This window comes from Phasianus colchicus, chromosome 9, assembly GCF_987193195.1.
Source record: "Phasianus colchicus chromosome 9, bPhaCol1.hap1.1, whole genome shotgun sequence".
NCBI lineage: Eukaryota > Metazoa > Chordata > Aves > Galliformes > Phasianidae > Phasianus > Phasianus colchicus.
This window is the reverse complement of record NC_143444.1, coordinates 10813960-10836119: the sequence shown is the minus strand read 5'-3', so window position 1 is coordinate 10836119 and position 22160 is coordinate 10813960. Positions and strand designations below refer to the sequence as shown.

Sequence of the window (22160 nt, the reverse complement as noted above, 5' to 3'; positions counted from 1 at the left end):
TAGGCCTCATTTCCTTAGATGCTGACATTTTATAAATGTCATAGTTTATGAGGAAATAATAAAAATCCAGATAACATGGCACAACACTATGACCTTTAGCAGAAGGATTGATATAAGTTCTTAAGTAAGCTCAGTAAAGAAATTTAGAGACGAAAACTCAGGTTCCAGTAAGTAATTGTGGACTTCAAAGGTCACAGATTTAGCATCAATTCTGACTGAGTCAAAGCCAGCAACACATTTGTTTGCTCAAATTTGTTGCTTGCGATTTGATTTTGCAAATGACCTGCTTCACCTCCATGCTGTACACAGTTTAAATAGAAAACTTTCATATTTTCATTATTATTTGGAATTGAATTTGCTTGCATGAATAGACTAAAACCAAGCAAAATTCCCACTATTAATGTTATTGTTTTGGGTATAGATTTTGTAGCTATGTTTCCATGAAAGTATTTCTGGTGGATACTCTCAACAGATATATATTTCCATTTAATGAGCTTCAAATGAAATATGACATCAGAAGATACTCTGAAGTGTGATTCTCAAATGACAGTATTATTTTTTAAGATAAAAATGTAATAATTAGCATTCTAGGCAAAAGACACTAAAATGCAAAAAAAGGTATTGTTCAGTAGCAGTTAAAAAACGAGTTTATCATATTGAAACCTGATTTCCAATCTTTTAAATTAGGGCCAAGAACTAATGTCTAAGTAGAACCTACCTTTATTTGTTTAGCTTTAATACTAATAACAAAGAATAAGCCTAATCTAAGTGAATTCCTTTCAGCATACAGAGACTACATAAGAAATTGTGGAAAAGGATCCATGAAATCTGTCACTGCACAGGAGATTTATGCAACAGAGCATCTCTCCCTGCTCTATATATGTCTGAACTTGCTGAGAACGGGGAAAAAACATCTTAGTGGACAGTTACAGTTGTAAAGTCCTACAACTGATAAAAAGTAAATGTTCATTTTGTTAAACTTAACATGCAATGATGATGAAAGAGATTTATCAGTCTCTAGATTTTGCAGTAACATACATAATAATCTTTGATAACCTTCACGTAAAAATCCATTAAAAATCAATCATACTGTAATACCAAAGAATATTTTGGGTATACTTTTTACACTTAGTACCAATTTGTATCTTCATTTATTTCACAATAACATTTTGCATTTATGTAGCACCTTCTATGAAAGCAAATTTTAGAAGTTCTTAAATACGCTACTGAAGTCAAGACTGTAAATCAAATGTGACTAAATATAATAATTCCTGGGTATTAAAAAGAAGCAAGACATCAGATTTTGTAGGTACAGCTTCATGTGGAAAACATTAATTAGGAGTGAAACCTAATCTGAGGGTTGTTTAGAAAAGCTCAGTTGACTAATTCAAAGAGGAAATGTAAAGTATATGAAAGTTTTTTCCTTTCCCTCTTCATCTTTAAGCATTCATTATGATTAAGTAAAACATTTTAAATCCTGCAACTAGTTAATCACTTAGTCTGTGCCGTGGAAGGTTATCTATGGTTCCATCTTTTTTTGAGTCATCTAATGAGATTCTTTGATGCAGACTATATGAAACAGGAATCCATTTCTCAAAAATTTTTGTTTGAAGTTTTCTCTGTGTGCTGATTTCTTTTTCTCAAGGGAGAAAATGATGAATCTCTTTAGAAGCCCAAACGCCCTTAAATGAAAGAAGCACAGTAAGGTGCTAGGGTCAGGAATGTGCAGCACTTCTCAAGATTAACTAGTATGAAAACCAGCTCAAGATATTTTATCACTGCTTCAATAATAAGGCAAAAAATACCTTTTTCTCAGTCTTGAGGAAATCTTGCTTTGCAAAGCTTTACTGCAACAGAAGAGCAACACCAGAAGGAGTATCAGACATATGGACACAGACATCTTTCCATGAATTTAACCAATTGTCTTTAACTTCTGTGAGACCATGCCTCTTATTTTGACCAGTTATCTTAAAGGTTATCATTCCTTCTTTTGCTGTCTCAATCATCTCTTAGTTCAACTGCTAATTGTTTCTATACCCCATAAACTGAAAACTACCATTCAAAAATTTGTCTGGAACAACTTCAGGTATCAAGGAAGACCTACACAGATTACTCCTCCCTCAGAATCCACTGCTTTAGTTGTAAAATTGAAGTTCTTTGCAGTTTGATGTATCAAGCATAAATAAATAATGCACTTTTAAATGAATAGAAATAGATTCCCTATGTTTTTGCATTCGAATTGGAAAGCTAAAACAATGACATTTGACCCATATAATAAATTATATATCCTAAGAGTTAAAGCATCAGCTAAAGAACTACTCTAGGCTAACATCCACAAATTTAAGCTTTGCAGTAAGTAATGAATAAACGTGTTAATTAGCCATAAAAGTCCCATTTTTAAAACATTTGCATTCACTAATTTTGCAAACTAATGTTTGAGATAGTTCTCATAATAAACTGTAAAGAAGTTACTGTTGCTCATAATAGTTAATGGGTTTGAGATGCATATGGCCCTACATTCTTCCAAAAAGAGTGCTTTAGGCAGATGTTGCTCCATTCTTTACTTCTAACAAGTAGTTAATATTGGATTGCTCCTATAAATTCTCAGTAACTGTTGATCTTGGTTTTATTTTTAGTTGACAGCCTATGGAGAACAGTATTCAAATTAAGACATAATATTCTTAAATTTGAATGTTTAGCAAGTGCCAGAGGGCCCCTGGACTGTGCAGTTATCTAGCTTATGACTTAACAAAGCCAAGTAGTGCCTTGGATTCATGCCTTTATAGGATAATGAGGATGGACAAAATGGCTGCAGTTGCATTTCCATTTCAGACATGTAGGAATGGGTATCTAGCAAAGCTGGGTTTTGCACTTCCTGGCAAATGAATATTTAATTCTTCATTCCACTTACAAGATATATGGTCCTTACTTTTTTTTTTTACACCATTTTACTTTGTCTAATTTCATAGTGAATTAATACATCCGTTTGTGATCTCAATCTCTAATTTATCAGATCATTATTCATCTAGTAGTTTCTCCTGCAGGATGCACATGGTTAACTTTTTCATTGCATCCTGAAGGATAAAGGTATTGTAGGTGCAAAAACTGAGTATCTCCTTAATTTGGTATCAAGAGAACATAAGAACAGAAGATGTGTGGGTATGCTACTGAAAGGGAAAAAAAAAGCTCTCCTGTTTATTGAGGCAGAATTAGAAGTGAAGAATAGTGGAAATTAATTTACCCACTTTATTTTGAAGGGCAGACATATTTCTAGAGTTCTGACATTTAGGCCTAACAATTTTAATTGCCACACTTCCTGACTAGATTCTTCCTTCTAGTTGGGGGGATTTACACCCAGAAGTTAATGGAAGCATGTGCTCCCCAAATTGTTTTCTGTCACTGGATTGTAGCATAAGGACAAAATTAGCCATTTCTTTTCACAAATTATTCTTTAATGTAATAGATATTTTCACGCAAATCACTATGGAAAGAATGCTATTTTATAATATGGTGATACTTACTCTGATCCCCATTTCACCCGAAAATCAATCCTGAAAAATAGATTTGTAACATTCAAAGCCAAGTGAGATTCATATCACACAGGTCCCCAGAGACATTTGGGAGAAAATAAAAACAACTATTAATGTGAGGCCATTTCCACTGCTAGTTTTCCTAGCTGAATTAAATGTTATTTTTAAAGATGTTTAGCCCTTCCAGCTACATCAGACACAAATTCCATTAAAAAGCAAGATAACAAAGGTCGCATTCTACAGGTTAGAAGAGATTTGTCCCACAGCACAACACACTGTGACAAAGCCTATCAAAGAGAAGAAAAGTCTCAGTTATCTATGTAGCACCTGCTGTCTGAAGAGCATTTAGTTATTCCCAAAAGAATGCCTCATCAGTTACAATTTAGGTGTCAGAAGTAAATTCAAAATGACTTAGATGAGGTCCAGCGTATCACTACAAAGGAGGACAACTGCCCTCTATTTTCTTCTGTCATCTCAGGAGGGTGACAAGCGTGCTCTATGGCCACTCATTTCAGTAATAATGACAGGTACTCATCATCTCAGAAAACAAAAATCTTATTTTTCTATGGAAAAAAAGGCTGATTTTCATTTAACTTCAGAAATTATAACTTAATGTTATTGATGTTTTTATCTACATAGTTGAGTCTACTTTATTTTATTATACATAAAAAAAACCATCAGAGGTTTGACAATGCTTGTGTTGAGCAGACAGTCACGCATCTTTTTCTAGATAGATTAATGAGAATATGAAGGAAAGAGCTCATTTAGGAATTATGTCTGAGACTATTACAAAGTCTTGGCTATATGAGTACATTAAAGACGATGAAATATTTTGTATATCTAGAATTATTTTCATAAATCTAGATTTATCTCTAAAAGAAAAGCAAAGGGACAGTTCATGCCACTAGTGTTTAATGGAAAAGGTTTATGTGCTGATACATACTGTATTGTTAACCTTCTTCTAGTTCATTCATTACGTATTATTGAAAAGTATCTCAAGATACAGTAAATGAATTTCTCCTGTAAGTGAGGCAAAATAATTAACAGATTACATGTGCTACTATAGAGTTTCTACTATAGAGAAACATATTTAATATCAGGTATGCCCTCTGCTGCAGTTTCAAGATCATTTGTAGTCCCTTTCTTTTACAAAGGAAGGAATTTTTTTCCTCTAGTATCCTTAAAATTCTCGGATGCTTCCTTACCTGGAATAGTTGAGCCCCAACTTCTTCAAGAATTCATTGCTAATTGCAAAAGACATCTTAAGTTGCTTCATCTCCTCACAGAATGTAAGTAGACTAAAAATACATTAAACAACTGCAAGAATATTTGCCTATGTTAACTGCCATTAGATGCTCTCTGACTGGCATTATCAGAATTCTTGATGACCATGGCACTGTTTTTCTGCTTTCAAAGCCTTCTCCCTTACCCTGCAAAAAGAATTCAGAAAAAAAGAAGGAGCAGTTTGATTTCAGTGAGAGTTGTTTCTTTATTATTATTAACTCTGGTGAAAAATTTCGATTTTTTCATTAGCTTCAGCGAGAGTGATTTTATTCTAGCATGGATTTTACTGGAACAGCTTCAGTAAAATTTACCTGTATTTTTACTTAGAAGGACTGGAGAAACCTGATCTTTTTATCCCATGTGGCTCACTCTTTTTTCACTTATGTAACTTTTGGAGTTTAAAGGGAATCCTCACTTTTATTTAAATATTTATCTCCTATTTTAACCTTTGGACTGAGAGACTGGATTTTCCATCATTCATTCATTCATTCATCCATCCATTTCCATTGCTGGATTTTCTTCTATCAATATGAATTACTTTCGTATTTTCTGCTAGCATGATACTAACACATGGCAGAAAGGTCTAAATGGTAATGAAAGACATATTTTTTACACAAGAATGAAGCATGCTATATCATTAAAGCACAGACTGAGAATTAAATGATCTGGATCATCACACAGCTGTGAGTAAATCATTGAGAACAGCCTTAACTTTAGCTAAATCAGACAGACAATTTATATTTCGCATATTCAACGTTCATTGGGTCACTTATCTGAAATATCCACATCGGAGTTTATCACGCATACTTCACAAGATGAGCGTTAAATTATCTGTGATTCTTTTATTCTCCCCAACAAAGATTAAATATGTTTTGTGTCTTTCACAAAGATATGTAATAAGGCTTAACTAATTAATCTCATGTACCACTATTACTAAATAATTACAGCTCTTAAAGATGAAAGCTGGTAATGAAATGGTGCTAAGAAATGTACAACTCATATTAGCAATTGCAAGCAAATCAAATGAGGTCACGACATATGTCTTTTACTTTCTCATTGGATATAATCCACTTAGACTGGAAAAGTAAGGGCTTTTTTATGAATATAAGCAAAAATGTTTTAAAAGAAACGGTCCATCCTGTTGCTGAAAATTCTAACACTGAATGGCTGACAAAACTGCAATTGTGTCTGAAAGAAGGCATTAGAGGTTTAGAAAGATTATCCTGTGACCTACTACACCAAATGACTATACTATTTTAAGATTAGAGAGCACATCCAGACAGGATGTGGAAAGGTTATATCCGAATGATACAGCATTTTTAATTGCTGACTATTAATGGCAGATTCTATGAGAAAGACATTTCTATCTTTTATGTCTGTTGTCTCTTACAAACACTAGGGTATACAGAAAAGCTACATCTTCCATGCTTTTCTAAGGAGTTGCATGCCTTTTTTTTTTTAACCTAATTTGCGACATTTAAAACATTTAAAACATTAACAAGAAACAACTGAAAAATATGTTTTTGGAAGTTTTACATTGAAAGCTGAATAATTAAGTTCTCCCATTTACTTGTACTATTTTTCATTTAGCAAATAAACAATCCAACAGAACAACCTGGCTTCAAGGAACCTGTGCTCATGAGACATTACTGTGAGTGGGTCTGCTTATTATAAGTCTTCAGAGAAGGGAATATCAAGGATGAACCAAGACACTCTAGATGAAGAACTTGATCACAATTTCAAAACTTCATTTCCTACTGGAAAGTCTTTTGGGGTACAGGACAAGTTGGGTTACATTCCAGTTCACTTTTTTTTCCCACCCAGTGTTACTTTGGTGCAGCAAAACAATGAAGAAGCCATTCCTCAATTCTGTTATTAAAGAATGAATTGAAACATGTTAGGTTTGTAAGACAGATGTAAAAAGTTGCAGCTTCTAGTTTTTAGATTATAATTACTTTCTGAATGCTAATCAGTATCTAATTTCACATGACATTAAAAGCCAATGCCCTGCTCTCCACTTCCTAGATAGCTTCAGAAGTAACACTTTAAAAATCAAGTGAACCCTGTGAACTCTATATCATCTCATTTGGGAAAAAAATAAATGAATCCCAAAAAGAACATTAAACAACCACCCACCAAACTTCTTTTGTACGTAAAAAGAGATTTGCAATAGAGTTAGCACATCATGAAGGTACACGTATATCATGTTAATTGTTCATATTCTTATTTCCACAGAAAACTCACAATGGTGGTTACATTATGAATCTAAACTTGAGCTCAATAAAGTCAGTCATTACAATTTTTTTTTTTTTCTATTTTACTTTGAATGTGATCAATATAAAATTTGTAAAGTAAGGTCATATCATCAGTTATATTTCAATATAATTGATTCAAATAACCTGTACAATTATAGACTAGAAATGAATCAGCACTATTCTCCTGACAATAAATACCTTTTGGCAGAGGTAGATCAACTTTGTCCCAGCTGAGCCAGTCTACATCTTTTGAGGTGCAAATATGACTTGAGAATCTTTTCTTGGGAAGAGCTACAGCCTACCAGGAATATTTTTTTATTCGCAAAGGAATGCAGTAGTTGGTTACAACTTCTGTAATTTACCATATTATTTAATGTTGAATTGCAAACTCACATTAGACAGTAGCAGAAAAATGTGTGGTTGTTTCCTGAGCCTTTATTTCACATAGTGGACTGTAGTCCATGAAAATTTAGCTATGTGATTTTATTTTATGAGATGGTTGAACAAGAATGATACTCAGAAAAAAGTATAAAACAGATACGCCATGCCAAGGCAACAAAAATGTTGCCACAGAGTAGAAATGTCCTAGTAAAGTACTATGCCTGCAAGGCAAAGGCACCACTAACACTTCACTACCTGAAGCAAAAGAGGTTAGCAACTCACAGCCCTGTTCAAATTCTAAGAAACCCTGAAATGCTATATATTACTACATAATATGCAGATTAGAACCACAATAGCTTCTCGAGGGGAACAGAGAGGTGTGTAAACCAGAGAAGCCTGCGCTAGTCATGGTAAGCAGAAAGGTTATGATATCAGTACAACGAATTTACTACGGTAACAAATGTAACTCAGTACATAATAGTATGCAAATTGTGCAGAAGCCTTTTTATCAGAAAGATCATAAGCAGGGTGAATCACAGATCGGTTGAAGTTGCAATGGACATCTGAAGGTCAGCTGGTCCAACCCCATCCCTCAGACAGGGACACCTAGGGCAGATTGTTCAGGACAAGTCACCATGTAATTTCTTTCACTGCCAGAAGTGCTAGATAGCAAAACAAACTAATGCATGTGCTATTTTCAAGTGCAATGTGTATAAACCTAAGCTAGGCTAAAGAGTTTCTCTGTCAACAATTCATGATATGAACATGCAACTCATGTCAATCTGTTCTTTACATTACAAATGCTATTGACGACAAAATAAGAATTATTTCAATACCATTTAGAAACTTCAGAACTGATGGTTTTCACATGATAAGTCACTGTCATAAAAAGTTTACACATGCTAGACAAATGAAAATATACACTGAGATTCCAGAGAGGTAAGGGTCACGCAACATGCCATCAGCAGATCCTGGTGGTGATTACTGCCTTAGTTAATACATTAAGATCTCCTTTTTTTAGAACACAGTACTGATTTTCATAGTAAACATGTTGTATTCTAACCTAAATAACAAACTACAGCAGAGCAATCCATCCCACTCCTAACCAACTACACCACTGTAGGCAGTGTAAGGCTTCAGCACTCTCACCAGAGTGAGAAACATCCTACAACAAGTGAGAGTTCCTAAGTAATAATAACAGGTCACCTTTCTGAGAGAACACATACAAGGACTCAGATTAGGGAAATTGTTAAAACTGGCTGAAAATGAAAAAAGAACAACATAATGTTTTCACAAGTTTTTCAATTTCATTATAAGTTTTAGCATAAACTTGCAAAAAATTGCATTCATTCTCCAGTTAAAATTTATAAGTAGAACCTTATGTTAACTAGTTGCACAGGATCACAACACATAAAGGACACTAGGAGATGAAGGAGTACAAACTCTGGGACTTTTGGTCTTCTGAATAGAAAGTGATCACCTCAAAAATGATATCAGTTAAAATCAACTGCTGCAAGTATAATTGGAAACATAAACTCAGTGGAGGAGATCACTGTTGTGAACAGCTATCCTCCAGAGCTCTTGTTAATGGATGGCATGAAAACTTCCTGAAGGAAAACCAGGACATCCTTGAAATAATTCTACCTGTGTTGAATTTCTATAGTAGAAATAACTCAGTCACTCAGAAATGCAGACTGCCAGACAGGATACCTGAATTATACAGCTTCGAGTCTGGTCTTGTGTAGGGGGCAGTTAATTCTTTTTTTTTTTTTTAAAAAAAAAAAAAACAACACTTTAGTTCGTATGAATTTAACATTCTGATAATAAAACAGTCATACTCACTTCTAAAATGCTGCAGGTTCAGGCTAAGACTCTACACAGTTTGTCCTACAGTTGTGGGAGTACTTATAAAACCACATAATAGTCCTCATCTCAGTAAAATAAAATGTGCTACAGCATGCAGGACCATCCCACAGCAGTCTTACTTTCAAACACCTGTGTGGAAAATGGTAACAGGGATGTGACAGCCCAACAAGGCCAATTCTGGCTGCAGCTAAAAAATTTAATAACAGTTTTGCAAAAGGCATTAGATGATATTTTGATGTACTGAAATGGTCTTAATGCCGTCACTTAAGATTCAGTGAGCCTTTATGTGTTATCTTTTAGCAGTCATTTTGTTGAAACAGTTAATATAACTGTTACACAAGGCAATTAATTGGCTTAAATAGCAATGGAAATTACCCTGAATTTTCAAGACACTGTAAACATTTCAAAGATGCTATAATGTTCAGATACAGAAATCCCCAAATGACAACAGTCATCAGATAAGCATAGTTGCTCAACGGTGCAAATGCAAATTGCAACTGACCTCTTTGAAAAGTACAACTGTAATAAAAAGATCAAAGTCTTAACTGAAGTATACCTTCCATGATAGGAACCAGTGATGTTATCAAGAGAGTACTACAAATCTGAAGCCTACTGTATTTGTTATTCTGTTATATTATATTTAGATAATGCAATTAATACCCAGCTATTTATAGATGAAGGGAAACAGTGCTCCCTCAGCAAATTTGCTGGTGATATGAAGCTGGGAGGAGTGGCTGACACACCAGAAGGCTGTGCTGTCATTCAGAGAGACCTGGACAGGCTGAAGAGTTGGGAAGAGAGAAATCTTTTACAGTTCAACAAGGGCAACTGCAGAGTCCTACAACTGGGGAGGAATTACAGCGCACATTAAAAAGGCCAAGGTATCCTGAGGTGCATTAAAAAGAGCATGGCCAGCAGGTTGAGGGAAGTTACCCTCCTCCTCTACTCTGCCCTGGTGAGGCCACACCTACAGTACTTTGTCCAGTTCTTGGTTCCCCACTTCAAGAAAGACAGGGAACTTCAAGAGAGAGACTCCAGCAGAGGACCACAAAGATGATTAGGGGCCTGGAGCATCTCCCTTATGAGGAAAAGCAGAAAGACCTGGGACTGTTCAGTCTGGAGAAGACTGAGAGGGGATCTCATAATGCTTACAAATAGTTAAAGTCAGGAGTCAACCGGATGGGGTTCTTGGCGCTATCCAGAGACAGGACAAAGGGCAATGGGCACAAACTGGAATGCAGAATGTTCTATCTGAACATGAGAAAGAGCTTCTTTATTTTAAGGGTGATAGTCTCCATCTTTGGAGATACTCAAAACCCGTCTGGACACTTTCCTGTGCAACCTGCTTTAGGGAATCTGCTTAAACAGATCTAATAGGTAGACTAGATCTCCAGAGGTTTTTTCCAGCCCTTGTGATTCTATAATTCTATTTACAGGTTTTTCAAGATCCCACAGATGCTTTCAAAATGGGATTAGCTTTTACTTTATGTAACATTTGGAAGTTCGTATCATGACTAATTACAAATAAGATGATGTATACAAGTACTCTGCCATAAGCAAGATGATGCAATCATCTCAAGTTTCTTCCCATCTAAACAAATGTACAGTTTGTAAAAAAAAAAAAAAAAAAAAAACTTATTCCTATAGAATATATTATAGCTTTCAGCTCTTTGACAGTGGCATTTTCTCTGTATTAATTTAACATCTTGAATTTCATTATTTCTTTTAGAGGAGTCATCTGCAAGAACCATTATGTCTTGAAACTGATCACACAAAAACAAGGCTGCTAGACGGATCACCCCTCTTGATTTATACATAGCATATCTCCCAACTCTTAAATCCTCCAGACTCTATATTTAGCAAGGCGTATATAGACTTAGATCAATGCCTAATATACTAGCTGAAGAAAGTAGCTTTTTATTACCCACTCCTTTTTTAGCCATCACTGACTGGAGATGGAAGTGGGTCCTTCAGAAATTATCACAATTGACACTCATAAAGTTGTATCCCACTCTACTCTACAATGCAAAACGACAAGCAAGCAACACTCCCACTCTAAAAATAAAATAAAATAATAATAATCCAAACAGAACCAAAGCTCATAAATGCTTTATCTGCTTCTGCTTTGTATCTGATTGCAATATTTTTAATTTACAAGCAGATAGGGATGCAAAGAGGGAACATGGAACAAACTCAGTGCATTTTCTCACTGACGATCTCTATGGAATTGGTATGAGTTTGATTCAACTAATTGTAATGCAGTGTAGGAACAAGGCTTATAGCATAATGGCACTTTTCTTTTGGAAATATAGTTTTATAGAATCAAATATTTGCAATAAAGAATGCTACAGTCTGTTTTTCTGGTTTTATCTCAGCTTGAAAAATGTAAAGGGTTTGATATCTCTTATGTGCAATAATAAGTACTTTTGTCTATTATGAAACATGTAGACAGATGTGTTTTTTAAAACAAATATATTAAAAAGAAAGAAAATAAAGTATCATTAGATGTTTTCAGAAATAATCACATTTTTACTGATATGCAGCATTTGTAATAAAAAAAAAGTGTGGCACTTAGGATATTTTAATGTTATGCTTGAAGTGCATGACAGTAAGAGAATTTTAAAAACAGGAATTTCATTCTACAAATTATTTTCCATGCAAAGATACAGAAAAATCTGGGCTGGAGTACATCGCTGGCATTTAGATATGCAACTCAGAACATTCCAAAAACCCAAAATAACAAAATGCAACTCGGAAGTTATTGTATAAATCCAGCTATAGTTAGTCATCGGATTTATGAACTTATACTTTTTTTTGCAATGGAAGAAATCATTGGGATAAGAAAATGTTACTACACAATGCTGTCTTTTTCTGAATAGGCTCTCTGTTCATAATCTGATTCTGAAATCATCTATTCTATACTGAAAACTGTTGTATTACTTAATGAGCTAGGAAAGGAATGCTAGCAACAAGATTCTCAAATTGAGTTGCTAATGAAGTCCAGGAATTGAAAACTCCAAAACTGTCTTTAGAAAAAAGTTAAGTAGGCTTTTAACCAGGTTCTTGGCTTATATTACTAGACAGATGACTACCAGCAAATTTTCCTTTTCTAGTCATCAATTCTTCATGCTTGAAGAGACTTGGCTGGAGCTTGGAACTACCGCTAAATATTGCTGCAATTTGCTGCCAGTGTTCTGCAATCTCATCTCACCATGCAATAACTGTCCTTGCTCCATATCAAGTTTCAGTATAAACATTAATTTCTACTCTGTATTTCACTTCATTCTGAACTTATTCTTGTAAACTGTGATGGTGTTCATTTTATTACTGCAAAATATTTGCAAAAAGAATGATAATCAATGTAAGAGGAGTGATAGTTCTTTATTTCTAAAATGTTTATTTCAGAAAGGGATAAGATTAAAAAAAAATCCCAGTGAACATATAATAAGTTAGGCCAGAAACGTGCTTGCAGTATGGTTGGAAAATCCCTTTACATAAGTATATAACAAACGTTGTACCAATTACTGTCTCCAGAAGAATAGTTCAATTACAATTCTCACATTCTATTATTTCATTTTGATACCTGCCTGCTCACCAGGCATACATCCATACAAATGTGTAAAAATCTTTGACAGACTTCCTCTGTGAGTTGTAAAAACACTTCTTACTTCTGAGATGCCAATGTTTTCTTTTTCATACTTTATATTTGCCATTGAGAGTGCTTGCCCTGCAACTGGAAAGTGCTTCAGTCACTTACATTGGCTGTAGTGATTGCTAGCAGAAGTATAGATGATTAACAGCAAAGCCTCCTGCTGTTCTCAGCAAGCAACCACCAATCATTCATGCTTACAACAGATGTTATTTATTTATTTATTTAGCACTTAAGAAACTCTAAATGGACTTGAAAAAGTGATTCCTGTTACACTTCATTCTCTGTTCCTACAACTCAAACACTCAAAAACTGCTCCTCACAATCTTTTCTTTGTATTTGAGGTCCTAATTCATACTCACGCACTATGTCTGATTGCAGAAAGGAATAAATAATAAAAAAAATCTAGATTCTTAAAAAAAAATCATCTTTGCATACAGAGTGATGAAAGTCAACAACTGCTTGATTAAACTTGGGAAATTTCTCTATGAATACCTATGCATGAATACTGCACCTTTTTTCCCTCACTTACTAAACCTACATCATCTTGGAAAACTGTAATTTATAAAGTTACTTCCAAGTCAATGCAATTGCAAATAGCATTTTATGCAAAAATATTGTATTAATTACATTAATACACCTATAATATTTACCAAAGTCTGACTCCAGAAGCAAAGATGAAAATATCCATGAGCACACAAGAGAAATTATTCTGGAGAACAGAGAAACAGGAAGGTAATAGATGGAGCTGAAAGTATGGTGATCCACAGGAACTTTAACTTGTCAGCAAGAGACCATAGCTGAAAGAAATAATGTCTTTGTATGTGTGCATACAGAAATCCACCAGTGGGGACCAAATACAATTTTAAGTCTTTGTCATACCAAAACCTGCCCCTATGTTAGTGATGCGACAGTTGTTACTGCTTAGAAATTATCGTATTTAGTTTACTTTGCATCAAATTATGTTGTGACAATTTAACAAGTGAATTATTCAGTATCCAAATACTGGTTAAACATTTCTGGAAAGCCTGACACGAAAGAATCAGTTGCTAATTTGAAATGCGTCTCTGGATTTGTTTCTGTTTCTTTTAAGATTTTTTTTTTTTCAGATCTGAAAAGAAATGGAGAAATAAATCAAAAATGGTGTCATGCTTATATGAGTTTTGGTTATCAGTATTCCACATCATAACATCATGTAATGCACTGGGGGTCTGACTGCTGATGCTCAAGTTCCGGGTGCCTGTCCGGAGAAGAACAGCTACATTCCCCAGGGGACTTTGCAGTCAACAAGAAGATATAATTTCTGGCAAGGTCACCTGATGTTCTCTTCTTTGCCTGCACTTCTCCATCAGCTCAACTGGACTGCACTTCTCACCTCAGCATTGTGGTGAGGCCTATCCACCTTTCAGACACACTCTCTCTCTCTCATTATATTTTGCTGATACTATATTTAGTAAATGAGTTTGTTTCACTTCAGATCATTGCCGCTGTTTTCAATGATTTTTGGGGTCCCCTGTTTCCCTTTTCCGGAGGCGCAGATCCGTGGATCCCTCTGCCCCGCTAGTCAGGGAACCGGGCCGAACCAGACCATAAACCGTTGACAGATGGTCAGATGGAAAGAAAAGAAAGATTGTAATACTAAAAATTTGATGATGAGGTGATGTGTGGTACTGAATGCTAAACTTGGAGTGGAACCACCACATGTAGCAGCTGGGCCATGATCCAGCCCCAGAGGACACTGACAAGACAAGCCGTATCTACCCAGATTCATGGTGCTGATCCACGCTAGAATAATCTGATGCTGTAAATGAATAGTTTGCAAGTGCTGTAAAGTAGGAATCAGTGTTTCCATCCTGACTGGTAGACAAATATTAGATTTAATGTCACTGAGCAGTGGTGTTTTAGGCACACGGCTGCATAACTGAACAGCTGTAGTCTTGCATACCGCATGGGAAACCCAAGTTCAAACTAATTCAGTGAGGTTTCCCTGGATCTTCCATAGTCTGCATAATGCTTTATGTTGTTCCACATATTTTAGTGTTGAAAGAAAATGAAATCTGTGTAAGTGGAACCATATTCAGATGAGACAGTAGTAATCTTGATTTTCATATCTGCATTTGTAGAGTGTTTCTAAAGGATGATGATTATGTGAAAAGCCAAAGTTCATAAACCTGGATTCAAAATAATAATTATCCAAAAAATGATTCACAGATAGTAAAAAAAAAAAAAAAAAAAAAAAAAAAATCTTATTTCTTTCAACAAATTCTTAAGTCGAGCTTGAGTATATCTGTTGATAATAATCTCCATACACATTTGAATAAATATGTCTTTATATTTTTAAAACATATTCAGAAGATGAAAGAGTCGACAAATATTAATACCTAGATTGTTTTCCAAGTTCCTTCTCTCTTTCTTGCTAATCAATTCACAGTGACCTACTTATTGATTATGAAAATGTCACTGGCAAAAAAATTACATGATATTTCATCTCTGAATATTGTCTCAGAAATCTAGAGTGGGTAGGGAAAACTAAGTGAACCACTAGATAAGAGTGCAAAAGTCTCCTGGATATGTTAGAGTCTGATAAAGATCCAAACAAGTTCCTTTGAGGAATTCTTTCCCAAAATAAACACTCAAATCAGTAGGTCACATAACTTCAGAGATGTTTTTTTTTTGTTTTTTTTTTTTTCCTCCGAAGTATGCTGCCTGTTTTATATTCAAAGAGCACAGAAGAACATATTTTTGCTTATGAGTTGGCAAAGCTCCTGGCATAATGGGAATATAAAAGTGAAATTTATGTTGTTCCCTTGAGCACTGGGTTTTGCATAACATGTTTTACATATCAAGCAATACTGACAAAGTGATATTTTTAATCTCCCCACAAAATACAGACTACTGTTCCCAGGTGCCCCATGTGCAGTCTTTACTTGAGCAATTCCATTAACATCATTGGAATGCTACATGCATAGAGGGGAATAATTTAGATCAGCAGATCAGTCTATTTTTATGTGGGAAAACATTCCATGTGTGCAAGTATTACAGAATCCTCCCAGTAAAAAATTAACCCTACAGTGGACTCCTGAATAATTAGGTACAGCCAGCTAATAAAACTGATACAACACAGATTTCAAGAGAGTGATAAAAGACGCCATTAAGACACTTTGTTTCTTTCTTTTGTTCTAGCAGTTTTGATTAGGCATTCAATGGCTGTTCTGACATTTTTCTGTTATTTCTAATCCAGCGGGAAAAATAGGAGTGATACAATCATATTTTAAAGAGTAAGTTTTAAAATCCACCGTATGTAGTTCCATTTCTTGAAAGTTGTATTACACGAAATATTTTATCAACTGAATGGATATCTTCAGCAAATTTGTTGGTATTAAGAGCATCTCAGTTAAATTTACGATGCAGAAAAAAACTAACTAAAATGATGTCGAAATTTACGAAACAGCCCTATCTTTATACCATAATAGAAAACTACACTTTCATTGATATGTAATTTTAGTTTACTTCTGTAAATTCTACCAGGTGCAGTTGAGTAATGAAAAAGCTGAACAGTCTTCAATCTTCAAACCTCAATTTCAAGTTCACAAGTTTTGTGAATTGTGACTTCCACAACAGTTTCTATTGTTTACAATAATCCTTTTATCACTGATAAACTAAACTCTACACAGGCAAGCAAAGTGTAGGACTCTGGCTCCACAGACTTGCATTTTTCAAAACTAATTTTGTAAATGTATTCTTAGCAGGCAAATTTTTTACTCTGGTGATAAACTACCATTACGGTAGGTTCCTAAAACAGTTCTAAAATAAACCCAAACCAAAACAAAAAACCAATAAGCCAGCAACTAGCACTAATAAAATCAGGTTGTGATACGATGGCTTCAGAATATCAAAATGTTTGTCAGACAAGTATGAATTAGTTTTTTTTCTACATGTTTAATGTAGCTCTATCTGCTTCAATAATTTTGTCATTTTTAGTGTGGAGCTGAATTATAAAATCTCATTTAGGAAAGAGTTGGATGAAACAAGCAGAGGTGAAGCCTGCCACATATATTCCAAAACCTTCAGCAGGTTTATGGAGGTGGAAGATCAAGCCCTGGTTATAGATAGAAGGGAGCAAGATTCCACAGAATACTGCAAAGCTCCTGTTAGGTCTTTCAAGAATGAGTAGTCCAAATTAATTCTTCATGTGATTCACCATTGCTAGTGTATGTCAAATGTTTCTATTCTGCCTTAAAGAAGTCCACGTGTCTGTGTATACACAGCAAAAAGAACACTTTAGTCAGAATTTCATTTCATAAATAAAAGACAACATCCTTCCTAACCTGCATAACAGTGCTAGCAAAATCTTTACCAAGAAAGACAAGGAAGGGAAGTTATTATACATAAATATGATGAAGCAGCACATTTGTTACATTAGAAAACACAGTAAGGTAAAGCTTCAACTCATTAGGCGTAGCCTTTGTATAAGGAGGCAGAGCTTTTATTGATGAAATAATTTCTAAAGGCACATTTACCTTAATATTTTATAGATAGTAAGATTTAATAATGAGTATATCTCTCAATGATGAGTTTAACACAGCTTTGTCATTTTTTTCAACTGGAATGCAGCACTTCATATTCTAATTCCAAAAAATATAACATTATCATTACCAGTCAAGTAAATTAGACTTAATAACTCTATTAAATGATATGAACAACCATGAGCATTTATAGCATCATGCACATACGCTCTAATTTTGCAAGCCATTTATTTTGCCTGTAAACACTTTATTTGGGATATTCCATAATTTTATACAGGACTTGGATTTTTTCAGGCTAGACTAAATGTAGTCAGTTTTAAGAAAACTTTCTGCTTTGCCACAAATCGTTTAATTGGTATTATTTAAGTAAAGAGTTGGTAAAATGACAGTCATTTCAAAACTCCAAATCTCTCCAGTGCACTGTTATTCTATGACTTTGAGGGGTCCTATAAGACTCTTTCATATAGACATCCGTGACAGCACAGAAACAAGGGACATTCGCCTGTAGAAATTTAAGCTTTGTGATATTTCCGCTCTTTCAACACTGCATTATAATTAAAAAAACAACAACCAAAAAAATACAAAAAAAAAAAAACAACAAAACATCCCCACAACATCTAACTAGAATGAGAGCAGTGACTTTTTTGTTAGTGTTTATCACTTTTCCTGACTTTAGGCAAATCTGCGACTCCACACTATATTGAAAAACTGACCTCCAAAGACAGGCAAATTCCTTGAGTTGATAAATGTAGCTTACAATATTCAGAAGAAATTGAATGAAAAAAAATCAGAAGATAATGAGGCTTTACATCTCCTGTTATCACTAGCTACACAAAATTCTAAGAAAATGCAGCATCCTATGAAAAACTATTTTCACCTTCCAACTCTTACCCTTACAATTTTTTTGGCTATGTGTAAGATCAAAAAGCGACGTAACAGGTTTCCAATTTAAGACAACAGATTGCATTTAAAAAATAACCTTTCTGAAAACATCATTTTTAGCAGCACATCTATAAACATGGAAATGGATTGTCACTGAATCAGAAAAAAGACATTAATTCCCAATTCACAATATGTACATGTCTTTTCCCTGAAAGGCTTTTGTATTACTTATTATGCTTGAAATGAGATAAAACTTGATAATCCCCCCCTCAGCATCCCCGCTGTAAATAAATAAATAAATATATATATATATATATATATGTATATATATATATATCTTACACTGAGACATGCACAATAACTGTGAAAAGAAACGTAAAGCAGAATTGTGCACTTTTTATATTCACCCAACTTTACCTCAATGCCAGCCACGCACGGTTCTACGTCAAGGGGTCCCTAGCACCTAAAAAACACTGTAAGGAATATTTGGTACTTATAGATCAACAGTGATTGAAATTGAAGAAATATATCTGAAATGTATTCTATCTTCTCTTCCTAAAATATGTCTACAGAAAAGAAATGGAAATGAAAGAAGTGAGAACACGGTGTCCTCTAATGGATGAAGTTTATTCTGCTTTGCTTTAAAGTAGGCATAAGCATATTTTATATCTTACATAAGCATGTAAGTTCCTTAGAATAAGGAGATCATTCAGAAATTCAGTTTTGATTGTCTCTTGGGTACTACCTAATTTACAACTACTTTTTATGGAATAGAAAGCTATCTGAGTTCTTTATGCCATCACACATTTCTGACAGAAAGAGCTCATTTAAGATGGCAAATATTTCTAAAAACCGTAAGGTAACATAAAGCTGAATAACTCAACCTAAAAGTTTTGATCAGAACTCAGAAATAATCCTTGAGAATGAAGGACATACATCAACAACATCCACATACAAAACTGCATTTTTTTCATAACAGCTTTTCACTTACCTACTTTGTGCTGCAGATGGTACTAGATTGTTTTCCTAAATTGTCTAAGCTTCTTTAGGACAGAAGAAAGGAAACAGCCTTTCATTTTGGATTCCTAGGGTTCAGCTCTGTAGTTTAACTTTCACTTGTGATCTTTTGCATTTTCAATGAGTGAGGAAAGGAAAAAAGAGTCTTTAATCTCTGTGCTTTTTCATCTATCTTTCCTGATCAAGTATAAAGTCCAGACAGCATAGTATGCTGTTGGTTCATTATATCTCTAGGCTAGGAAATGTTATGGCTCCATCTGTGAGACATTACAAGGCTCTTCTTATTTCCAAATTAACAGAAAATTTCATAGGGTAAATCATATAATAATCACTGTTCACGGTTAGAGTCAGTATCACACGTCAGCTCTCTGAAGGTATCAGCCTTTGTCCATTGACTAAAAAGGGGGCCTAAGAAGTCATCTTGGATTAGACATATTGCTTATAGGTGATTAAAAGTATGTAGACTAGACATTAAAGACCATTATGTAAGTTGAAACCTGTAAAAAAAGTATAATTCCTGCATGGATAAGAGCAAAAAATCCTGAAATCCATTCCAAAAACTAGGCCTCAATATTTTCCTCTGAATTCTCTTCACAAACAAAAAAGAAATCATACGTAGCCTTTAATAAAAAACTTATATCCCATTCTAAATTTCACCTTTAGTGTGAATGCTAAAAACAAAACCTTTCATGTTTAAAACTATTGTTTATTTTCTCCTGTGGAGAAAACCAGTTCAGTCACCAAGTGTGTGAAACACACTCTTTCCATTGTCATTTACTTATATCCAAATCCTCAGAAAGCGAAGATGTAATTTTAGATTCTTACTGTATGAACAGATGGAAGCAACCATTTTTAATTCTCCTAGCAAAGAGATGCAGTACTTGTTCTATTTCAAACTTTGAAACTATTCTTAATGAAAGTTTACCTCATGCAGATGAGTTTTTAGATTTGAATTTCTCAAATTTGTTTCCAATTTTATCAGGTTTTTTATTTTATCCCAAAGCATCCTGTTCAGAGACAGAATATAATCCTCACCAACAGCTACACATCATCCAAATACATAAAACTTACAGCAACATTGATAAGCAAAAATTTATGCTTACCTCTTCACTCAGCATTGTGCAGGAAGGAAAGGAAAGCAGTTCTGGTTCACATGTTCTTCTCTTGGCACCAGATCTTCCTAGCCACTGTAACAACTACAAAAACACATCCAGCTTCAGTTTTAAAAAATAGTGAGAATGAAAAAGATTCACCCAACAATTAATGGACAACTGCAAGGTTTTCTATTCAGTCCTAAATCCTCTGGCCTACTGATGACTGGAAACCGTCCATATAGCCCTTCATTACTGAATAAAGCCACATTTCTTAGACATTTTCACAAGTAAACTTTATATTACGACTGATTTATCTTTAGCTAATTAGAAAAATTTCTTAATTTAATGCACTGTTTCACATATGAGAAAAAATTAATAATATCTTTTATTATTTCTACTATTCCACTGAATTCCAAACTTATTATTTCTACTATTCCACTGAATTCCAAACCTGCAATTAACTGTATGAACTGTAACTACAGTAAGGTTGTTCAATCTAAAGTTGAAACTTTGTTTGAATGTATGGTAAGGTTTCAATTAATGGACTAAATAATCCTGCAATTATTTCTCGTTTCTTGTAAGTACTATGAATTACACAAGTTTATAATTTTTGTAAAAGGGCTAACTGTGAGCCAACTCAGTCTTCAACAGAGAATAGTCCATGATTCTATATTCTCACTAGCAAAAAATTTTCAGTCAGTATATAGTACACTAATTCAGCATTTTAATTACATGACGTTAACTCAATGCAATTTTCTAAGATTCACTTAGTCAAATAGAGGCACGAGACATTTAATTTGACTTTTCTGGTTCTTAACCTCAGAGTTAAAATATACTTTGAGAAGCATTCATCTATAAAGACAATTTGAGGTGCTAAAGCTGTACAGTAATTGCAAAAAGTACTGTTCATGAGTCATACACAATAAAGAGTTAAAAAAAAAAAAAAAAGCAAAAAAAATCCAACTGTGTTAAGCTTACATCCAATGGATAGAACACTTCCACTATGAGAACAAGTTGGGTTTGTTCAGCCTGGAGAAGAGAAGGAAGGCTTTAGGCAGACCTAATAGTGACCTTTCAGTATCTACAGGGGAGCTATAAGAAAGACGGGAACAGCCAGGCTCTTCAGCAAGATCTGTTGCAATAGGGCAAGGGGAAATGGTTTGAAACTAAAAGAGAGGAGATTCAGATTAGATATAAGGAAGACTTTTTTTTTTTTTATGGGAAGGGTAGTGAGCAGTAGCACAGGCTGCCCAAAAAGGTGGATGCCCTGTTCCAGGAAATGTTCAAAGTCAGGCTGAACAGAGCTCTGAGCAACCTAATCAAACTGTAGGTATTCCTTTGTATTGCAGGGAAGTTGGATAGAATGACCTTTAAATGTCCCTTCCAACTCAAACAATTCTATAATTCTCTGTACAAAAAACACATTAATGGTTATAGCATGATATTTAGTCAAGAGACGATTAGTCCCACAAATAGATTTTCAAAAAGAAGTACTAAATCTAAGTGATGTCCCTAACAATGAGGACTAAGAGAGGCTTGCAATGCAGATGGGATTGTACCTCCTGCAATAATGATTTAGATAGCTTTGAACTAGAGAGACGATGGAACCAATCTTCCTGTAACACCACAGATTTCAATCACAATAAGATGTGACAACAGTAATTTTTTTTTAACCC

The 22160-nt window shown here is 34.4% G+C and overlaps 1 long non-coding RNA gene across 1 annotated transcript in view; it reads right to left on the bottom strand.

Annotated features, from left to right (window-relative positions):
* Positions 1-20584, bottom strand: part of LOC149916817 (uncharacterized) — a 29250-nt gene extending 8666 nt beyond the window's left edge. The window contains exon 1 of the long non-coding RNA XR_016468949.1: positions 20494-20584. This is a non-coding gene — a long non-coding RNA (uncharacterized LOC149916817). The remainder of the gene's footprint in view (positions 1-20493) is intronic.
* Between the last annotated feature and the right edge of the window lie 1576 nt (positions 20585-22160).